This window comes from Rousettus aegyptiacus, unplaced genomic scaffold (assembly GCF_014176215.1).
Source record: "Rousettus aegyptiacus isolate mRouAeg1 unplaced genomic scaffold, mRouAeg1.p scaffold_m13_p_1, whole genome shotgun sequence".
Classification (NCBI taxonomy): domain Eukaryota; kingdom Metazoa; phylum Chordata; class Mammalia; order Chiroptera; family Pteropodidae; genus Rousettus; species Rousettus aegyptiacus.
In genome coordinates this window covers 38,389,099-38,410,922 of record NW_023416284.1, presented here as the reverse complement: position 1 = coordinate 38,410,922, position 21,824 = coordinate 38,389,099, and the positions used below count along the sequence as shown (strand labels likewise).

Below are 21,824 nucleotides of genomic sequence, written 5' to 3'. Positions count from 1 at the left end.
CATGGACCTTGGATTTAGAGGATTTTATGAATTTGACCTCAAAGGCAAAGGAAATAAAAGCAAAACTAAATGAATGGGACTGTATTAAACTAAAAAGCTTCTGCATAACCAAAGAAACCAACAAAACAAAGAGGTAACCAACTGAATGGGAGAAGATATTTGCAAACAACACCTCCAATAGGGCCTAATATCCAAAGTATATGATGAACTCATACAACTCAATAATATAAAACATAATCCAAGTTAAAAATGGGCAGAGGACTTGAACAGACACTTTTCCCAAGAATACGTACAAATGACCAATAGACATATGAAAAGGTGCTCAACATCACTAGCTTTTAGGGAAATGCAAATCAAAACCACAATGAGATACTATCTCACACCTGTTAAAATCGTATCATTAACAGGACAATTAATAACTTGTTGGGAAAAAGGAACCCTCATACACTGCTGGTGGGAATCTAAATTGGTACAGCCACTAAGGAAAACAGTATGAAGTTTCTTCAAAAAATTATGAATGAAGTTACCATATGACCCAGCAATCCCTCTTCTGGATATTTACCCAAAAAACTTGAAAACATCCACAAAGATACATACACTAATGTTCATAGCAGCAATATTCATGGTGGCCAAAATATGGAAACAAGTATTTATTCTCTGATAGATGATTAAATGAAGATGCGGTACATATACACAGTGGAATATTACTCAGCCATAAGAAAAGATGGAATACTGCCATTTGTGACAGCATGGATAGATTTTGAGATTATCATGCTAAGTTAAATAATTCAGAAAAAAGTTGAGAACCATGTGATTTCACTCACAGGTAGCATATAAAACAAAAAACAGACTCATGAACATGGACAGTGGATTAGTGGTTAGTTACCAGAGGAAAGGGGGGATGTCGGGGAGGTACTTAGGGGTGAAGAAGGTCAAAATATGGTGACAGAAGGAAATTTTAACATTGGATAGTCAACACACAATGGAGTATACATATGAAGTATTATTGAATTGTTTGCTTGAAACCTATATGATTTTATTAACCATTGTCACCTCAATAATTTTAATTAAAATAAAAAGAATAGAAGCAGTTTGTGAGGCAAAAAATAGGGTAAGGTATATAAGACAAGGGGACCAGTCTATGCAAATCACAGAGGCCCCAAAGAGCAAAGTGATGAAGAGGAATAGCCTGTATGTAAATTAGTCAGGAGAAGCGCAGGAGGAGAATGGAGGAGCATTTAAGTGTTAGAGGTAGAAATCCAAGAGCTTTGAATTCAATACGAAGGAGATTGGGCTCTTTCCTGTTGGCAGTTAGGGAGAGGATGCTGGAAGTATTTGAGGGATACACTACAACTTGAATTTTTAGGGGAATGTCCCTGGTAGCTCAGTGAATGAAAAGGAAGTACAACCTAGAGTTCTTAGATATCTTTCTTCAGCTCTTCAAGAACACTGGAAAGTGATCATTCACAGGGTATTTTTGTTGAGTAGGTAAAAAACTGAAGGAATTTACTAACAATTCCTTCCTACCTTTCCTCCAAATCTTTAAAATTCAGTAAGTCTGTGTTAGAGTAGGTCTTGAGATGTTAATGACTTTAACTAATTGTCAACACTGGCAATTACAATGACTGATACCTTATCATTTCTTACAGTGAGCATTGCTAATTAAAATTGATTGTGCTAGAACTTTAGCAGCAATTGTACAACCCTCCCCCCTTTTTTTGTTTAAAACATGAGTTTATTGTGCTGATTTGGTGAACAACGCAAGGCAGACTTATTATCCCGGTGTTTATTTCCCAGTTCTGCTTGTAAACCACATTAGCAACAATTATAAAATGTCAGGGAAACAGTAAGAAGATCTGAAATTGTGGCATAAGAAAGATCCCAAATTTTGACTCATTCATTCATTTATTCATGTATTCATTTAGTCATCCGACAGCGCCTTTATTGGACATCTGTTCTGTGCCAGGAACTGTGCTGGTCTCGGGGGGTGCAAATGAGCAAGCTATGACTTGAAGAATTTGCAGCCTACTGAGAAAGAGGGACTTATTGCAGGATAATTGCTTATAATGTGTAAATGTAGTTTACAGACAGCTCTTCCTGTGAGGGTGCAGTTTGATTTCACAGAGAGGGTCTTTTAGATGGGGCTTCAAAACGTGAGCAGAAACTTCTTTCTTTGACTTCTAATATTACGATTTACCTATACCCAGTGAATTTCAAGAGTTTATTAAGTGTCTCAAAGGAAGAGCATATGTATCATAATGATAAATTAGCCAGAGAATTCAGGAATCATGACCTAGAAAGGAAAGGTGGCATGAAATATATAAACACCTGAAGAAGTTAAAAGGAATCAATCACATGCTCCAAAGAGGACAGAAGATCATGCTTAAATACAGGGTGCCCAGAGCACAATGGCACAGAATAGCTCTGGCAATACAGTTCAGTTACATGAATACCGATTGGGCATCATAAGGAGTACTTTGCCCAGAGCCCTACCTTAGGGCTGAGGTATTCATATTCCCCCAGGTGCTGGGAATGTTGCCCACTGACATTCATGGCTGAGGCCCTGTTTAGGCACTGCCCTTGGCAAAAGGGAGTTATTTTGCCAAAGGTTAACCCTCTGCCTTAACATGCAGCTTGCATTCAATTACTGGTTGATGGGAATGGTTCACAGTAACCCAACCTCTTGCCTACATTTAGGACAATTATAAAGAGTCATTTCAATCCCTGCAGCTCCCTGTAGAGTCAGCTGAGGCATCACAGTTCAACACATTCATTCCTCTGCCTAGTCCTACTTACCACACTTGTTACAGATACTATTTCAGAGAGCAGTCTTTGGCAAAACTCCTGCCTGGAGATCTTTGGGTCTCAGGTCTGTTCCCTGGGGAGCCAGGTGTCAAACAAGCATCTGCTATGTGCTCTGTTTTACAGATTCTACAATGCAAGAGAGAAGGTCTCTGACCTCAAATAATTTGCAGTGTTGGGGGAAGTTGGGGCTTCTAAAGGCAATACAGAGACTTGGAAAACTGTTAAACCGTGAAATACATTAACAGAAGAAGGAAGAAGGAAGAGAAAAGAAAATAAAGGACTTCTGAGTACGCTGTCTAAAATGATACTCATCAGACATATCTTGTGGGTGTGGGAGTTCTCTATGAATTCATAATGTCTTTTAGAGTTAATGAGTGTGGGGTTATTAGGGAACATAAGGAGAAAAAAAATCTACCTACTGAGTCGACTGGTCATCTAGACTTCAATTGCCTATTTAGAGGGACATGGATTTATGATCTCCCAAAGCAGCACATTCCAACTGTTTTTCCTAATTAAAAAATCCTTCTATATATTTTGCTAAAACCTTTTCTTTAGTTCCATTCTCTGGAGTCATACAGACTGAACTGTTTCCTTTTTTAATTCAAGAGTGTTTTATTTATTCGAAAACAATGATTTGCATGTTAAAATTATTTTTGAAAAATTTTAAGTGATAATGGGAAATCGGAACACTTGCTGGGTATTTGTATTGAGGAATTTTTTTAAGGTATAATGACTCACGCTTAACTTAATTTTTTTACGTTTTAGACATATGCTGAAATATTTGAGGACGAAATAGTATGATATATACAGTTTCCATCAAAATAATATGAAGGGGGGAAGCGAGTAGGGATATAGATGAAACAAGATTGGGCATGAGTCGTTCAGTGTTGAAGCTGAGAAATGAGCTTGTTATACTTTTCTGATACTTATTAGAAATGCTTGAAATTTTCCAAAATACTGTTTTACTATATTTTTATCTTATTAAAATAATACATGCCCATCAATTAAAAAATCATAAGGACAGAAAGGCTTATAATGAAAAGCAAAAGTCCCCTTCTGCAGTCCCACTTCCAGAGGGAGATAGTTTTAATGTTTTTTCTGTCGGGATGGGAAATATCTTTCTTCAGGTTACCTCTATGTGTCTAAATTAATTGCTTATTAAGTTTTTAATCATTGTCTCTATATTGTCGGTGGACACCTGTGGCAGGCAGAAGACGTTCACGTCTTAACCTCAGAGATGTCCATGTCTTAACCCCTAGAACCTGTGACATGGCAAGGGAGAATGTAGGTTAACATAGAATTAAGATTGCAAAAGAGTTGCTAATCTTAAAAATAAGATAATCCTCAACCCAATGTAATCATAAGATTCCTTAAAAGCAGACGATGGAGGCATAATGTGTCTCAGAAAGAGAGATGTTAGATGCAGGTCACTGGAGTGATGGAGCGATGTGCTGTGAGAACTCAACACATAGCTGCTGATTTTGAAGATGAAAGAAGAAGGACACAGGCCAAGAAATGTGGGTAGCCTCTAGCTTCTGAAAAAGCAAGGAAACTGATTCTCCCCTGGAGCTTTCAGAAGAGAATAAAGTCTTCTCGACACCTTGAGATTAATCCAGTGAAACTTGTGTCAGACTTCTGACCTACAGAACTGTGAGATAATAATTTTGTGTTGTTTTAAGCCACTAAGTTTGTGGTCATTTGTTATAGCAGCTGTAAGAAACTAAGACACCAGCTCTTTAAAAAATGCAGGCTCACAGAAAGAAATCTAACTATGGGAGGTGAACACACAATGTAAACACACACACACACACATACACACACACACACAGTCTTCCTGTTAAAATGTACAGCTGAAACTTATCGGATTTCATTAACCAATATCACCAAAATCATTAATTAATCAATTTTTTTAAAAATGCAAGCTCAGAGCTAGAGCATAGAACTGCAATTGGGAACTAGCCATTGCTAAGTACCCTGGAATTCTCTTTCCTGTCCTAGATCTTAATCTAATGATGTGGTCAGTGTTTGCTTTTGTAGCTGCCACAGGGTGACTTTTTCTTACACCAAATTTGTAGAAAATGATATTCCGTAAAGCTGTGAATGCAAATGGAGAGGTGATATTTACAATATTGCCATTTCCACCATAGCACTTTAGAGTCAGGAAAAGCTGGGTTCTAATCCTCATTCAGTTACTTACTAGTTGTGTGACCCTGAGTGAGCCAATCTGCCTCTTGAAACTTCAATTTCCTCTCGAAGCTTCAATTTCTTCATCAGTAAATGTAAGTTAGTAATAGTACCAACATCATGGGGTTATTGTATGTCTAAATGAGATGATGTTGAATTTACCCCAGACCCTCTTTCCTATAGCATTCCTGAAGATTTAGACTGAAAATGATCTGACTCTCTCACTTCGTTTTGTATATACGGTAATATATATGGTATCCTGGAACACTAAACAGGTGTTTGTATGTGTGTGTGTATGTGTGCTCCAAACCCAACATAATTCACAAGTGCTAGTAGCATAACAAGAGATGAAAAAATTTTAATAATCAAATACACACTTTAACCTTAATTCTATGGCTAGTATATAGTGACCACTCTTTTTTCCTTCATCCCATCTCCTTGTTCCTGGCCTGAAGACTGTCAACAGTGCTCTTGGGATGGTTAAAGATGATAAAGTGCCTTTCCTAAGCTTCCACCTGAAACCCCTTTCAAAGCCCTTGTTCTGAAGTCTGCAGCAAATTCAGCAGTGAATAGATGCCCTTAGCTATCACCTCCCTACTCATTCTGAAAATAATCCTTATCTACCACTTACAGAACCTGTTCTGGTTTCAAGACATGAAGGAAAATCTTAGTTTGTTCACCTTAGACTCACCGACTTGTCTTCCTACCTCATCCTCCCTTAAAAGAATGCCTAAGATTAAGAGAACCTGCTCATTCATTTCAGACCTAGATTCTACACCTAACTTGGCCACTTGGAAGCCATTCACCTTTGAACAAGTTGCTTAACTTCTCTGTGTACCATGTTCTTCCTCTATAAAACAGGGTGATACCTGCCTCACAGCATGAATATTGTAGATAATACATGGAAAACCATAGGCTAGATGCCTGACATTGTAAGGCTGAATAATTAATAGTTATAGTAATATAATTACTACTTTATTGCTTCTGTTTTCCCTCCACAAAGATACCCTCCAGCCTCCCTTCAGGCCTATTTTCCTACCCTGTCCTCTAAAGTCCCATCTTTAGATCTTTAGGAGCATTCCTTAGCGATGGTGAATTATAACCTTTATGATAACTGTACAACTGGACCCCATAGTTTATGTTATATGAGTTTCTGATTCAAGCAAAGACTGTACTTTAATATGGCACCATTTAATAAAAGTCTAAACTGCCCCCTACCTGGCAGAGATGATGGGAGCTTATTAAGATAATGTCTTTCTAGTACTTGCATCCCCTTGAAAGACATTCAATAAGTCAACAGTGGTATTTGTTGTATTGTTTGTTTTAGTTCTTAATGCACGCTCTCCGAGTTGTATTAATAGGTCCTCTGCAGTGTGTCTCACAATATGGGCACTTGTTAAATACTGCTAAGTGCAGGATGGTATGAACGTTGTTTGTGCCTCTGCTTTACTCTTGCCCTCCTCCCTCTCTCTCTCTCCTTTTGTCTAGTAAACCTGGACTTCCCCTCCTCCTTCTAGGTTCCTAGTCCACTGATTTTCAACGTTGGCCACCCAGTAGAATCACCTTGGGAGCTTTATACGACTCCTGATAGCCAGATCATACCCCAGACCAATTAAATAAGTCTCTGGAAGTATGACCCAGGCATTAGTGTTTTCTAAAGTTTCCTAGATGATTCCAATGTGTAACTAAGGCAGACTTCTACACATTTAACCAGAAACAATCAAATGACAGAACAGGAAAGTAATATTTAATGTTTTATTTCAACTGTGAATTCCTCAAGGGCCAGTAGGATCTCTTCTTCTCTCCCAATGAATAACAGTACCTGGCAAAGAATGAACACTCAACACTTTTTTTTTTTTAATAAAATCATATCCTACCCAGCCCAAAGGATTTCCCCCATGCCTTTGGTTTATGTAACAGTTGATATGAATACCTCTTATGAATTCTAATTTTTTATCAGTTTAGATATTCAGATTTTCTCAGGTAAACAGTTTTACCATTTAAGAGTAGTTTTATTGTATTGTTTAGCAGGGAAAAGAGATCATTGCAATGTGGCGTGAAGACTGCTGTCACCCAGGGGTGTACCAGGTACTGCGGTGGCAGTCCAGAGGAAGGCCTGAGATGCAGGGATGTACAACAGAAAGAGCACAGGCCTTCCAATCACAAGGCTCAGGTTCAAATCTCTCCACTATGTGCCCATGGGTACATTATTTCACCTCTCAGGGCTCTGGTTTTCTTTTTGTTGAAAGGGGAAAATGATGCCTGGTAGTTAGAGTCACTGAAGGATATAATATAGGAAAAGAAACACAGACACTATCTTAGCTTTGGCTATCATAACAAAAGAGCACAGACTGCGTAGCTGAAACAACAGAAATACTTTTTCTCACAGTTCTAGAGGCTGGAAGTTTATGAGCCTCCGGAACTGGATACCAGCATGGTTGGATTCTGGCGAGAGTCCTCTTCCTGGCTTGCAAATGGCCATTTTTTGCTGTGTCCTCATATGATAAAGAGTGAGAGTGAGCTCCTTGGTGTCTCTTCTTAAAAGGCCAGAAGTCATGGGATATAAAGTATAACATAAGGAATATAGTCAAAAATGTAATAACTATGTGTGTTGTCAGATGAGTACTAGCTTTATCAGGGTGATCACTTTGTAAGTTATACAAATGTCTAATCATTGTTTTGTACACCTGAAATTAATATAATATTGTATGCTAACTGTAATTGAAAAATTAAAGAAAATTTAAGATTAAATAAAGAAAAAAAGGCCACAATCCTATCAAGTTTCACTCTTATGACTTCATTTAACTTTATCTCCTTGTAGTCTGTCTCAGATACAGTCACACTGGAGACTAGGGCCTCAACATATGAACTTTGGATAATATTAGTGAACTCACATTGAATTAGTTTCTCTCTCTCTCTCTCTCTCTCTCTCTCTCTCTCTCTCTCTCTCTCTCTCTCTCTCCTTTGAAAGACTCAGAAAAGCATCAGGAAAGAGAAATCACAGTTAGATCTTGTATATTGAGTAGGAATGTCTTAGGCAACAGGAGATTTCTAAGCAGAGGAAACAGCAATTTAAGTCTGCTGAAAGGCATGACATATTTTGAAACCAGCAAAAAGTTTACCAGTTTTCACCAGAAGTTGGAGTTGGCAAGAAAAAGTTCATGGTAGAAAAAAAAGAAATGTAGCTTAGAGGCATACTTTTAATAGTCAAGCCTATCAATATGAGGACTTTGGATTTTTCCTTTGAGATTAAGGATTACTATGCCAGTAGTTATAGTTCTCTGGATACCTTTTCTTTTCTAGGTTAACTGGTTAAATTCTTGAGGGCAAGGATCTTGCTTGCCAAATGTTTCTTTATAGTCTACCCCTGATCCTAGGATAGTGCCTTAAAAATGTAACAGGAATAAATTGCTCCATGACTTTGGCATATAAGAGCTATCATATCTTTCTCAGTTGTTCAGTTTGAATTAAAGCCAGTTATAGCCTCTTTTCTCCAGACCAGCATGAAATTTGGCATTATTCTCTTGAGGCTCCATCACCCCCATCTGCTCCCAAACTGTACAAGAACGCTGGGTCTTACATGTTGCAAACTGAAGCTCTTCCCAAATGGGAAGGACCCTGCTGTCTGCTCACTGCAGCAGGCTCTCCTCATTGACATGTGGCTTGTCCTCAGCCTGGGGACAGCTCTGCTGCACCTTCATCATCTGTCTATACTACTCCATGCTATAGCGATTTCTCCCTGGCCTCTGTTGCTATTTGCTGCCTTGTCTCCCAGTAAATAGGCTCTACTTCAGCCCTTAAATGCTCTGTTCCACACAGGAAGCCCCAGTGTCAATGCTTAGCCTTTGGTCCTTAGCCCTTGGTCTTTACATTTTCTAAAGCTAATTCTCCAACTCTATGTGCTGCTGTGCTCCTGGCATGGCTGTCTATCCCTTCCAGCTCCAAATTTCTCCTATCTCCTGTTACGACATGGGATATTTTTGTTAATAGTCTTCAAAACATAAAGCTTTTATTTCTCTCCTTCACTTGGGCAATCTGAATTAATTGCATTGATGGACCTGACCTCTGAAACACAAATGCTTATTTAAAATAAAAGGCTGATTATTATATAATGAACTGTATTCACTTTACTAAATAGTTAACTTAAATGTATATATGTATATATTTATGCTGAATAGATGTATAATTTATGCTAATGATAATTACAAATAATACAAAGGCATAATAATTCCACTGAAGCTCTGGTATTTATTACCAGTGCTTCATTTGTCTCCGGCTCAACAGCCATTTACTGATAATTTGACATGCCCCAAGAACTGTGCTGGACACTGAGGACATGTAGATGACTCTACTATCATCCTTGTCCTCAAAGAGATTTGAGTTTAGTTTGGGAGTAAGACAGGTATATATGTGATAATAGCAAATGTATTGGGAATGATTAAGGAATGATTAAGCTGATAATATTGTTTTATCATGACTCTACAGAGCTTCCTTACTTTCTGTGTTGTTTCTATGTTAGCCTTAATGTTTATCTTGTCCGTATCTAATATCTACAATGGCCCTTATTTTCTCAGTCGCTTCCTTGTGAGGTAGGACTATGCTATGCTGTTGGAACACAATAACTCTCAAATCTATGGATGGGGGATTGATGTGTCAAAGATTTGTTTTTCTTACTCAGATAAAGCACCATATAATTAGGGAGCATAGGCTACTCCGTGTGGTCACTTGGAGATCCAGGATCTCTGGATTCCTTACTTCTTATAGGGAAATGGTGAAGCCACTATCTCAGTATGTGCTGCAATGAAAAGGTTCATCAGCTTTTAATCATTCCTACCCGGAAATGTCACATATGCTTTTTGTTCTTATGCCATTAGTCAGAACTTGTAATAGGGCCCCAAACTAACTATAATAAAGGCCGGAAACATAAGAGAGCCTATTGATATTTTGATGATTGTTACTGCTGCCGCCGCTGGAATAGCGATTTTAGAGCATGAGCTTTTGAAGTATTTGAATCCTAACTCTCTGGTAGTTACTTTTGGAGTCTCCAAGGGAAGGGCAAAATAAATAGCATCCCTATTTCTTGCTAAGCATATTAAGCAATAAAAGAAAAAATAAGAATAAAAACATATCATCTATATTAATGTTTAAGGACAGGTTGCAGGATATGGCTTTATTACCCAAGTGGTCCCATTAGTAGAATCTCAGAATTAGACTGTTTCCTGGACCAAGTAAGACTGATGGCATAATGACGGAACTAAGGAGAGCTCATGTCTTCTGCAAGACTACTGGCTCCCAAGAGATGGGGAGGGAAAGTGAATATGAACAGAACATGCTTAGTTACTCCTCACATACTTATCAATTAGGTATTTCATCTCACCTCTCTAGGAGTAGTATATGTAAAGAAGATAGAAAAAACAATAATGGAGCTCCTAAAGAAACTCAGAGTGAGGAAAAAGAGTTTTTCATGAATTCTGGTGTTTTGAAGTCAGTCACCCAGCCACTCAGACCATCAATTTGTTCGTCAAAAAAAAAAGGCCATTTTAATATCTCACAAGATCTCACCTTGGGTCTTTTACAAGTGCTAGAATTTAGGAGCTGTCTTGGACTTATAATGGGAAAAAGTTCTTCAAACGTCTCCTATAAAATACTCGTGAATACTTGAGATAGAATTACTTACAAGTTTATGAAACCAGATGGCTTTAAACACATCCTCCACCCCCAACGCACACATAATTTTTAGAATCTTCTGAGCTGGTTTTCGACGAAAACCTGCCTGCTTATCACTCAACAAGCGTCTTCTCAATAACCCTCTAGGGTTGTTTCTGTTTCTAACAGTAAGTATCTGAAAGCACCCTTTCCCAGCAAAGGCAGAGCTGTCCATTTAACATCTCTTCATGAAGATTTATATTTTAACTCTTTCATTACTATTTCTATGTGGGTTTGACTAGCGCTGCAGAAGGGAAAATACACAAATCAAAATAGTCATTTTTAGAAAACCGAGCCTTTCATTTTCTTAGTGAAAGACTAATTAGTCCATGGCCCAGAGAGTCTAAGGCTGAGCCTTCTCAGATAAGAAATTCTTTTTTTCAAATCTGAAAGATTTTTAAAAGTTGAAGTGTTTTAAATGAAAGTATTAAATTATACAATTACATGTGTAGACTCTGCCATTGAGGGAGTTATTTTCATGGTGTAGGCTGAATCTAGCATAAAAATATTTACTGCTTTGATATGTCAATATGAAATAATCAGAAACTAAAATTAAATATTTACTATATAATCAGCCTTCATTCATCCATTCACAATGTTCCCTGAGAAACACTGATTACACTGAATTTGACCACCTGGATTCTCCTAATATTTTCATGTTTAGGAAAAAATTGCCAGCCTCACACACAGGCATTTTCTAACGGCTTTTCAAAAAGAAGGCTTTGTAGAACAGGCAAGTACGCAATGGTGATGACTTAAGTAAGTTCCTACTAGTGCGCGCACACACACACATTCACACATATGACACACGCACACGTGCCGGAAGTTGAGACCGGTCACCCTACTGACCTCTTTAAGCCACATCTTCCTAGGTCCACCTTTAATTCAATGAGTCAACAAATCTCCACAGATCTTCATCAACTCTGAAAAAACTGAGCTAGATAATAGGGATATGTGATCCTCATTATTGGAGAATTCAGAATCTAGTGAGAGAAGCAGATAAATAACTAGCCAACGATAACGCATCATGATAAGTCCTATGTTAAGAGCAAGCCTCGTGGCAAAGGGTTAGACGCGTGTTGAGGAAGGCCATCAAATCCATTTTAAGATATTATTCCAAACTGAAGGTAAAGGCAGTTTTATTTATTTTATTAATTTATATGTAAATGAAAGAACAAAACTGATTGTTAATTATTACGAAGACCCTATTTCCAATATATATTCCAAGAGGAACATTAAGTCTTCCAATTCAATGATATGGAATGAGGCTGACTATAGGTGAAGGACTTGTGAACATGCTGGAGATAGCAAGATATGACCAGAAAGTCCTAGACTAGACAGCAGGAGGTCAGGGTGTAAGTTGTGTGATTTTGAGTTAAACATAAATGCTTTCTCAGGGCTACTGTTTTGCTATCTGGAAAACAAGGGAGCTAAACTGGTTGATAGGTTTCTTCCACCTCTGAATACTTATGATATTAACTGCAAATCATTCTCATTTTTTTTTTAACTGAAACATTTTAGAAATACCCCAGCAGGAAATGTTATTAGCCTAATTCAAGTTACAAATTTAATTTGCTTATTCAGCCATAAATGGGGCAACATAACAGAAAAAATGCATGGACTTGGGGATCCATCACAACTGAGTCTGAGTTCAAGCTTTGTCACTTTACTGGCTAGGAAGCCATGAGCAATTTGTTTAACTTTTCTCAGCTTTTCATCTGTAAAATAAGGAGGTTAAAGCTTGTCTCACATGGGAGCTGTTAGAGTTAAAAAAAGATCATAAATGTAACAGCACAGTTCTGGGCACAAAATAGACTCTACATAAACAGTGTAACTTTTAATGAGTACTTCTGTGGAGTGCACACTGTCTGAGGTATTGAAGAAAAACCTAGTCCCTGCTTATCTGGAAGAATGATATCTAAATCCTCATATCTTGTACATGTGAAAGTATATAGTAGAGGCATGAACAAAGTAGTATCGGAGCACAAAAGAAGTGATATTGATTAGAGCATGAGGTAGTGACAGGGACTAGAAAAGGCTGTTACATATGAGGTAATATGTCAACTGGATTTAATGTGCAAGTGAATTATCTAGGCAAGCAAGGCAGGAGAGGGCAAAGAAAAGAGCGTGAGCATTAGTCCTAATGGTATATGTGATTAGAAAGTAATGAGCATCCTGATTGATAGAAAGTAATGAACAGGTGAGATCAACAATGTAGCCTGGGGTCCCCTTGTGAAAGGTCACATGAAGAAATTTGGGCTTCCAATAAATAGGAACCCACCAAAAGTTGATTTAGTACACATTTATTTTTAATTTTTTAGACTTCAGATTTTTTACCGAGTCAGACTCCTTATTACTCTGCTACCTCATTGGTCTAAATCAGGGATAGACAAACAGCCTGCAGACTGAGGCTCAAGCTAAGAATGGTATATACATTTTTAAAGTTATATTTTAAATGGTTATAAAAGTAACTACATAATATTCTTAATTTTTACACGTTGGCCACAAAGTATTGGCTGTTGTTGTTATTGTTGTTGTTGGTGGTGGTGGTGTTGTTATTAGACCTTTAAAGAAAAATTTCACTGACCACTGGTCTATATGATTAATATTAAACTCATAATATTTTGATTACGAAGCTGGATGTCCATGGAATTTTATCAATATTTGCTTTGTTCCTACCATGTGTCTGAAATTGTCTTTCTCTCTAAAAACATTCTTTCATGTCCAACCTACCTTTTGCATATGTAACAGATTCAAGGTTGAATGAATAACTATTCTTCCCTATATTCTTTGATTTCTTAGATATACTTTATATTCTCTGTTATAACTTATGAAAATTAATTAAACACGTAGTTTTATATTTTTCCACCTTTTCTTTTTCTTACCAGGAGTCACCCCATCAATTTTACTAGTGTCTATTTCCTTTGCTTGAACATAAAAATTTTCCTCTTTTCTAAGTGACCTAGATTGCCGTTCTGAAAAAGGTCTATATTAACTGGACTATAGATGATTGACCCATATGTAAAAGAGACTCAAAAAACACAATGGCTTAAACAAAGTAGAGCATGTTTCTCTTTCTCACAAAACAGTCCTGGAATAAGTAGCCAGAAATGGAATGGTGGCTCTGTTCCATAAAGAGTTGCAGGGATGCAGACTTTTTCTGTCTTGTTGCCCCCCTATTCTTAGAAGTTACCCTTTTCCGAATGGTGCATGATGACTTACCCTACAGTGTGTTCCAGGCACTTAGATCAAAGATGGTGAGAACATAATACTTACCTTGCAATATTGTTGCAAAATTATAGATATGTAATACACCCAAGCAATACTACAGCTATTTATTGTTATTAATAAATAGGTAATTGCAAAGGATTGGTGAAATGCCAGTTATTTAGTGTATACTGACTAAAAAATAATTTCAGCGAAGTTGAGTGGTGAAATAAATATAAAGATGCATTTTTATCCTCTTCAAGTTTCTGGGAATATGATGGCTATTATAATGAGTGTAACAGTATAGTTACACTTGAAAGGAATTTTTGTTTTGCTTTGTTATGAACCAAAGAGTGTCTTAAGGATTTCAATTCTATAAATTTTGAATTCCACGCATAACTCAACAGCAAATTCTTTGAATCCTTGTACTTTTTTCAGACTTTTTGCCTGTAGCCAAATCCTATTAAATATATTTCCATGTCATGTTGTGCTTAAATAATGTGGCAGGACAGGGCCTTGACTTAGAACTACACCCTTCCTTCGAGGAGGCTTCTATCACAGTCATCTCATACAGAAATCATATCTTGTATTTTGCCTCTGTGGAAATGGACGACATTGTTAAAAAATTTATTTTGCTGCAGGAAAATCTGATTTTTGGTTTATTGTGTCAAACAGCTGCTAGTATATAGTGCTGGGCAGCTGTCCAGCTGTGAGTTTTATATAAATTAATTTAACCCTCCGGTGTATTTTGAGGCCAGTTAGAATGATCCCTCCAGGTGCAGCAGGGAATTAAGAATACTTTTCACCAGTGAGGGGTTTGGTGGGTGGTATTCCAGATGACATGATGCCAAAGTAACATTCTCCAAACATCATCGCAAGTTATCATGTAAAGTATGTAAGTATGTTTATGACAGCTTGAATATATAAATATATATGAAAATCATAATATATAATAAAGGAAAATCATAATAATACTTATGTATATATCAGTTTATAGAAAGTACTGTTTTCAGGAGCAATCCAAAGCATTTGACTAAAACTGAATTGGATTCTGCCAATCAAAAATACCTCTCTTCCTTTCTCCTCATCTCCCTCTATTAGCACTGAGTTAGGGTTGGGTTGGTTAAGTCTTGTGCATTGACTTCCTTAAAGGTAAAAATAGAAAATTCAGTCTTGTGGACCTTTGATTTTCCCGTTGTGGACCTTGATTCCTGGTTTGAGGATCATTGAATTAAAAATTCAGCATTGCCATCACTCTAGGTAATTACTGGAACCAGTGTAATCATCAATGCAATTAGAAGCTGGCATGGGAATCTCATAGCTTTACCTATTTATAAAGTGTCTGTGTGTATGATTTATAATATGTGTATGTCATCATTTAGTATTATAGTACAAGATGAAAAAATAAAATTATCATAAAGAGTACTTACATACCAAACAATAAGTCCAAAGAATGTTCCAGGGGCCATCACACATGGAGTTTGAGAAGCACTGAATCAAATCAATTTCAAAGTTGCTTCTCTTAGAGTTAAATGGACCTTTTTAGGATCTGGAGATTCTCCTCTTAAGTGTCAAATTTCATCAATTGATAGCAAGTTTAGTAAGAGGCAATATTATAGGATGGTTCAGAGCACAGGCTTCGGGGGCAGAAAGACTCAAGTTTGAATTGCGGCCTTGTCCTTTGCTTTGGTATTACTTTGGCCACCACATCTCCTGTCAACTTTCTCTCTTAAGACTTACTTTATCTATAATTCTCTTTTAGAACTTAGCTCAAACATATGTCAAAAGGAAGCGCTTTCTTAATTCAAAGATAAGAACTGTTCCCTAGTATATATACCTATATACTCTATGTTCAAAAATATTAACAATCATAAGAAGAAAAACAATAATGATACGATAACAGTGATAGAATATCACATCATGATAGAGCATTACTAAGCAATTATTATGTAGCAGACACTGTGCCAGGTGCTTTACCTATGTTGCCTCATTTAAATTCTTCAGCGCCCCTGTGAGGTAGGTACCATTATTGACCTTTTATAGACGAAGAAACTAGCACAGTGCCATTGCAATAGAAGTATAATGCAAGCCACGCATTTAATTTAAAATTGTCTAGTATCCATATTAAAAAAATGAAAAGAATCTAATTTAAATAATATCTTACACAGTGCAATGGTTGAAATACAATCCTGTAAAAACAATGAAATTCAGTTTAATGTAAAAACATTTTATACTGCCTTCATTTTAAAATTAAAATTAATTAAAACAAAAAAATTTTGTTTGCAAATCTAGATGCTGAGAAACAGGCCATAGGTTATTTATATATTCACTCAGTAAATATTTATTATGTATTACAAGACAGATGCTCTGTAGTAAACAAAGCAGGCAAAATCACTGCTTTTGTGAAGCTTTACTTATACAGTTGGCCCTTGAATAACATGGGCTTGAACTTATATGTGGACTTTTCCAATATATAGGTGTATTTTCTTTCTTACGATTATCACATTTTCTTCTCTCTAGCTCGCTTTATTGTAAAAATACAGTACATAATACATATAACATAAAAAATATGTGTTAATCAGAGACTTATGTTATCAGTAAGGTTTCTAGTCAACAGTAGGCTATTAGTAGTTAAGTTTCGGGGGGGATTCAAAAATTATATGCAGATTTTTTTACTGCATGGGGGGGGGAGGTTTGGTGCCCTAACCTCCACATTGTTCAAGGGTCAACTATAAAGGGAATGAGAGAGATAATAAACAAATACCTAACTAAAAATCTATTTCAGGTAACATTAAGTACTATGAAGAATAACAAAGCTGGAGGAGACATGGTAAGCTGCGCACTACTCAACTCCAAGAAACACAATTTACATTGACTATGATGTGAATGCTATACCCTGGAGTTTTGCAAAGCAGTAGCCTCGGGATGGGGGCTGTAATCTTATGTAATCAGGGAAAGCTCTCCAATAATAGAAGATCATTTTAGCAAAGTTATGACGGCAGTGAGAGAGCAAGCCATGCAATATCTAAAAGAAGTGCTTTTCAATCAAGGAGAATAGCCAGTCCAAAAGCCCTAACAAAAGAAGAGTACTTGGCATATTGGAGGAAGAGCAAAGGGAACCAGTGTAGGAAGAACATTTTGAACAAGGAGATGTGTAGTAGGAGATGAAGTGAGAGTGGTAGCCAGCAGCTGGATCAAGGTAGGGGCTTGCTGGCCACATGGAGTTCTTCGGCTTTTATACTGAGTAGGATGGGAAACAATGACACAATCTCAGTCTCTCTCTCTCTCTTTCTCTCTTTCTCTCTCTCTCTCTCTCTCTCTCTCTCTCTCTCTCTCTCTCTCTCTCTCTCTGTCTGTCTTCCTCCTTCCCTCTTTCCCTCCTTCCCTCCCTTCCTTCCTCTCTCTCTGAGTTAACCTTGGTACCTAATTGAGACTAGACTGACATGGAATGATAAGTTGCAGGGAAGTAGTGAGTGTACAATTGTAATAATCAAGTGAAGGAATAACGGTTATTCATAATAGTGTAACAGCAGAATAAATGGTGAGTATTGGATTCTGGGGTGTGTGTGTGTGTGTGTGTGTGTGTGTGTGTGTGTGTGTGTATGTGGTATGCATGTGTGTATAATTTATTTATATTTTAGATGAGGCAACCCTTGGTTGACCTCACAGATTACAAGGACCTTGTCAGCTTACAATCCCATTTCTTTCTCTTCTTGCTCGCTTCTTTATTCTTTCTTATTTCTTCGTTCTTTCTTTCTTTCTTTTTCTTCTTTCTGTATTTTTTCTTCTTCTCTCTATCTCTCTCTTTCTTGTCTTTTCTTGTTTAGTCTTTCTTATTTAGTTTATGAATTTCTTTAGTTATGTATTCTGATTCTTCTTTCTCCTCTCTCTCTCTCTCTCTCTCTCTCTCTTTCTTTCTTTCTTTCTTTTCTTTCTTTCTTTCTTCTTTCTCGCCTACAGCACCTAGTCTTCCTAGGTGGTCTCCCATCCAAGTACTAACCAGGCCCAACCCTACTTAGCTTTTGAGACCAGATGGGATGGAACTTGTTCAGGGTGGCATGGCCGTAAACTGAGTATATTTTGAAGGTAAAACCAATAGGATATACTGATGAATTAGATATAGGATTTGACCAAAAAGAAAGAAAGAGAGAGAGAGAGAGAGGAGAGAGGACAGAGGAGAGAGGAGAACGAGGGGGATTTGGGAAGAGAAGGGAAGGGAAGGGAGGGGAAGGGAAGGGAAGAAGAGAAGAGGTCAAACATGACTCCAAATATTTTAGCCTGAATAACTTGTAGAATGGAGTAGCCATTTTTTGACAGGGGGAGTTTCAGGAAAACAGATTTATTAGAGGTCATCTCAAATCAAGATTTATTTCTTGGACATTTATACTTCGATATGACTATTAAATGAGCGGAGTGTTGAGACTGAAGTTAATAACATATCAAAGCTGAAGATATAAACCCAGAAATTATCATTGTATAAAATAGTATTTGTAGTCATAAGACTAATGTCTTATGACCATAAATGGTCATAAAGGGCAAGTATAATTAGAGAAGAAAAGAAGCCAGGGGATGGGGCCTCTGGAATACCAAACTTTAGAAGTACAGACCATAAGGAAAGACCAGCAAAGAAGTAGAAAGGAGTAACAAGAGAAAGTGCTATTCTGGTGGCGAAGTGATAAAAGTGTTTACAGTAGAAGCTTTAAGAGTAAAACTGGGATTGTAACCCAGGGGGTCTTATCCCAGCACCTACACTTTATATTACCCTGCAATGGGGTCTTTCCCCATTAAATCTAAGACAGAGAAGAGGTCATGGTCTGTCTTGCTCACAGTTGTATTCTGCTTCCCGGCACAGTGCCAAACACGCAGTAGATATTTAATGAATGAACAAACACTTATTGTGTAGATTTTAAACTGAGTCTCCAAAAGGTCAGAATGATTTAGTGAAAAGTGGGATTAAAACTCAGATGTGCTGTTTGCACAAATTATATCTCTCTCCCAGTTTCTGTTGTCCAGGCAGCAAGCATCAAGTTGAGGACTTTTTCTTAGGAAACGTTCCCACTCACCCCCTTAGGAAACTTGATTTTTTTCCTGTAGGGGTAAAAAAAAAAAAAAAAAAAAAAAAAGCTTTACCCTTTCCTTAGGAAACTAAGAAAAAATGAAAAAATGGCCAGTTCCAACTTTTTTGGCCCAATATGCCTGGCCCCAACTTGTTTTACAAATCTAAACTAGTTCAGGGAAGAACAATGATGAATTATATTATGCCTGCCTGCTTTAATATTCTATTTTAATGCCTTTTCTGTTCATTATGGTCATCCTACTCCTTTTATTCCCCTAAGCACACATTTAGAAGATAAAGAAATATAATTTATCTTCCTATTTTCTTGCATGGTTTTCTACAGCTGAATATGCTTCCCATAAAATTGATTTAATATACCTACCAGACCTTAAATTGATTGCAAATTACCTTTAACTTCTATTGCTTTGTTTTTCCTCTAGCAACTTTCTCAAGTTAGTTTAACAGGCCAATATTTCTCTAGCTCTCTCTACATTGAAGGCTAGCTCCTCTAGACTTTCCTAGGGGCACAAAAATATCAAAAATGTTTCTATTTTTATTTCATAAAGGGTTTTTTCCATATTATAAAGCTAACCCATATTTATTAAAGAAAATTTAAAAATACCCATCCACACACAGACACACAGAGACACGCACACCCACACACACATATGCATTAAGGAAAATAAAACAGACAGAAGGAAAAATTCACCTTTAAAACTTCTTGGTCTATTTCTTCGCAAGTTGTATTTCTGTATATGAGTGAGTGCGTATGTATGTTTTTAATTGTACACACACGTTTATTGTGAGTCATGCTTTTTCACTTAAAAAACATTTTGTTTTACTATGTAGCATTCTTAAATATTGTTTTAATACCTACATACTATTCTATAATGAAAATATCCCTCTCTCCCACAGATAGGCATTTGTTTCCAATTATTCTGTCATAAATAACATTATACTGAACACTTTTGTTCATAATACAGACTCTACATTTAGAGTGATTTCTAAATCACTTCAAAAAGTAGACTCATTCCCAAATTCCCAAAGTAGAATCATTCACTTTGTTAAAAATTATAAATATTTAAGGCAGCTGATAAACATTGCTCATGTATTTTACAAAAATATTGTACCATTTTAAACTTCTACCTATAATGTATGCAAAAATCTATTTCTTTCCCTACTAACAGTGATTATTAAGTAGTTGTCTCTTCTTATGTAAACTATGCTAATAGGTTTAAAAAAAACACCAAATGTAATTAATTTGCATTATTTGATTGCTTCTAAACTGAAATATTTCCACATACCTGTTTATTCGTTGTATTAATTATTCTTCATGTCCTTTCCTCATTTATCTATTGGGCTATCAAAATATCATTGTTATCAATTTGCTTAGCTTATTATGGCATAAACATTTCATTTGTCAAATATTTCTATATAAGCATGATATTTTACAGAGTGTTGTTTGTGTTTTCAAGTTGTTTATGGTATGGGTTTTAATATAAATTTGAGAGTGTCAGTACCCTCTAACATGAAATAAATATTTATGGTAGAAATTTTAGGAAATGCAAATAAACAAGAAAAAAGAAATAAAATTCTCCCACACAAATGATAATTATTCATAACATTTGGGGTATTTTCCTTCATCTTTTTATCATACACTTAAGTACTTTTTACAAAAGAAGTCTCATATCGTGCTTTTTACTGTCCTATTTTTTTTTCACTTAGAATGTTAAGAATTTATTTTAATGGCATTAAATATTCTTCTTTATTATTCTTTTAATGGCTTCATAATATGGATAGATAAAATTTATCCAGACCATTGCTGTTGAATCTTTTTATTTATAATATTTCACTGTTATAGAGATGCATAGACATCTTTATGGCTGAATTTTTTGATGTATACATAATTACTTATTTAGAATGAATTTCTAAAAGTGGATCATGGATGTAACCAACTTTTAAGGCTCTTGTTTTATTGCCTAAATTGCCCTGTAAACCTGTGTCTTAATTTATGCCATGAGATTTATTTTGGCTTAAGTTATAAATGTTTACATAGTACTTGAAATAATTTAAAAGGAGCAATTTATCTAGCTATGCATGTATTGGAAAAGAAAGATAAATATATCTACAATGTGCTAGGATCCCAAATTTCCAGAGCAGATAGCTCACAATTTATAAGTCTTAGAGTTAGTTGAATACGTATATATGGCTTCTTTCCTAATTTACTAGAGAAAAATTTTTTTAAATCAACTTTTTGCTTTGTCTACATCAACTTGTCTTTGCTCCCACAAAATCTTTTTTTCCAGATCAACTAAATGTGCAATGGCAGTGGCTCATAAGGCTAATATAATGCTTACATGTACAAAGCCCTTGCTGACATCCATTTTTTCATATAATTCCAGAACAGACACATTTTGTGGAAGAGGAAACTGAGCTTCAGAATAGTTGGGGGGCTTGTTCTAATTCACACAGAAGAAATTGCAGAACTAGGACCTATTTTACTCCAAAGTACAGTTTCCACTAGTCCATGTTGCCTCCTCATGGACTCTTAAGACTTTAGCATGGATTTTACTTCTGTTCACCCCTATCTTATCAAGTAACACTTGCATTTACATTTATATTAAAAATTGACCTTTGAGAATTGAACACAAATTCTGGTTGCAGCCTTTGATCTCTCTCAGCTCTTATTTATTTTTATTAGCCATTTAAAAATTATACATAGCATCCCAACAAAGAAGAATTTTATATTAGGATTAATCATGTGCATGCTATAAAATAATATAAATTAACTCAGCAGTGGTTGTTTAAATAGCCTGAGATATATCTTAATATTTCTTTTATTCTACATCGAACAGTGGGTTGTGGT

The 21,824-nt window shown here is 36.3% G+C and overlaps 1 protein-coding gene and 1 pseudogene across 2 annotated transcripts in view; one reads left to right on the top strand and one right to left on the bottom strand.

Moving 5' to 3' along the window:
• DAB1 (DAB adaptor protein 1) overlaps window positions 1-21,824 on the top strand; it is a 1,029,186-nt gene that overhangs the window by 452,246 nt on the left and 555,116 nt on the right. The gene's annotated exons all lie outside the window — the stretch shown is intronic.
• On the bottom strand, window positions 17,854-17,972 carry LOC118604069 (annotated as a pseudogene).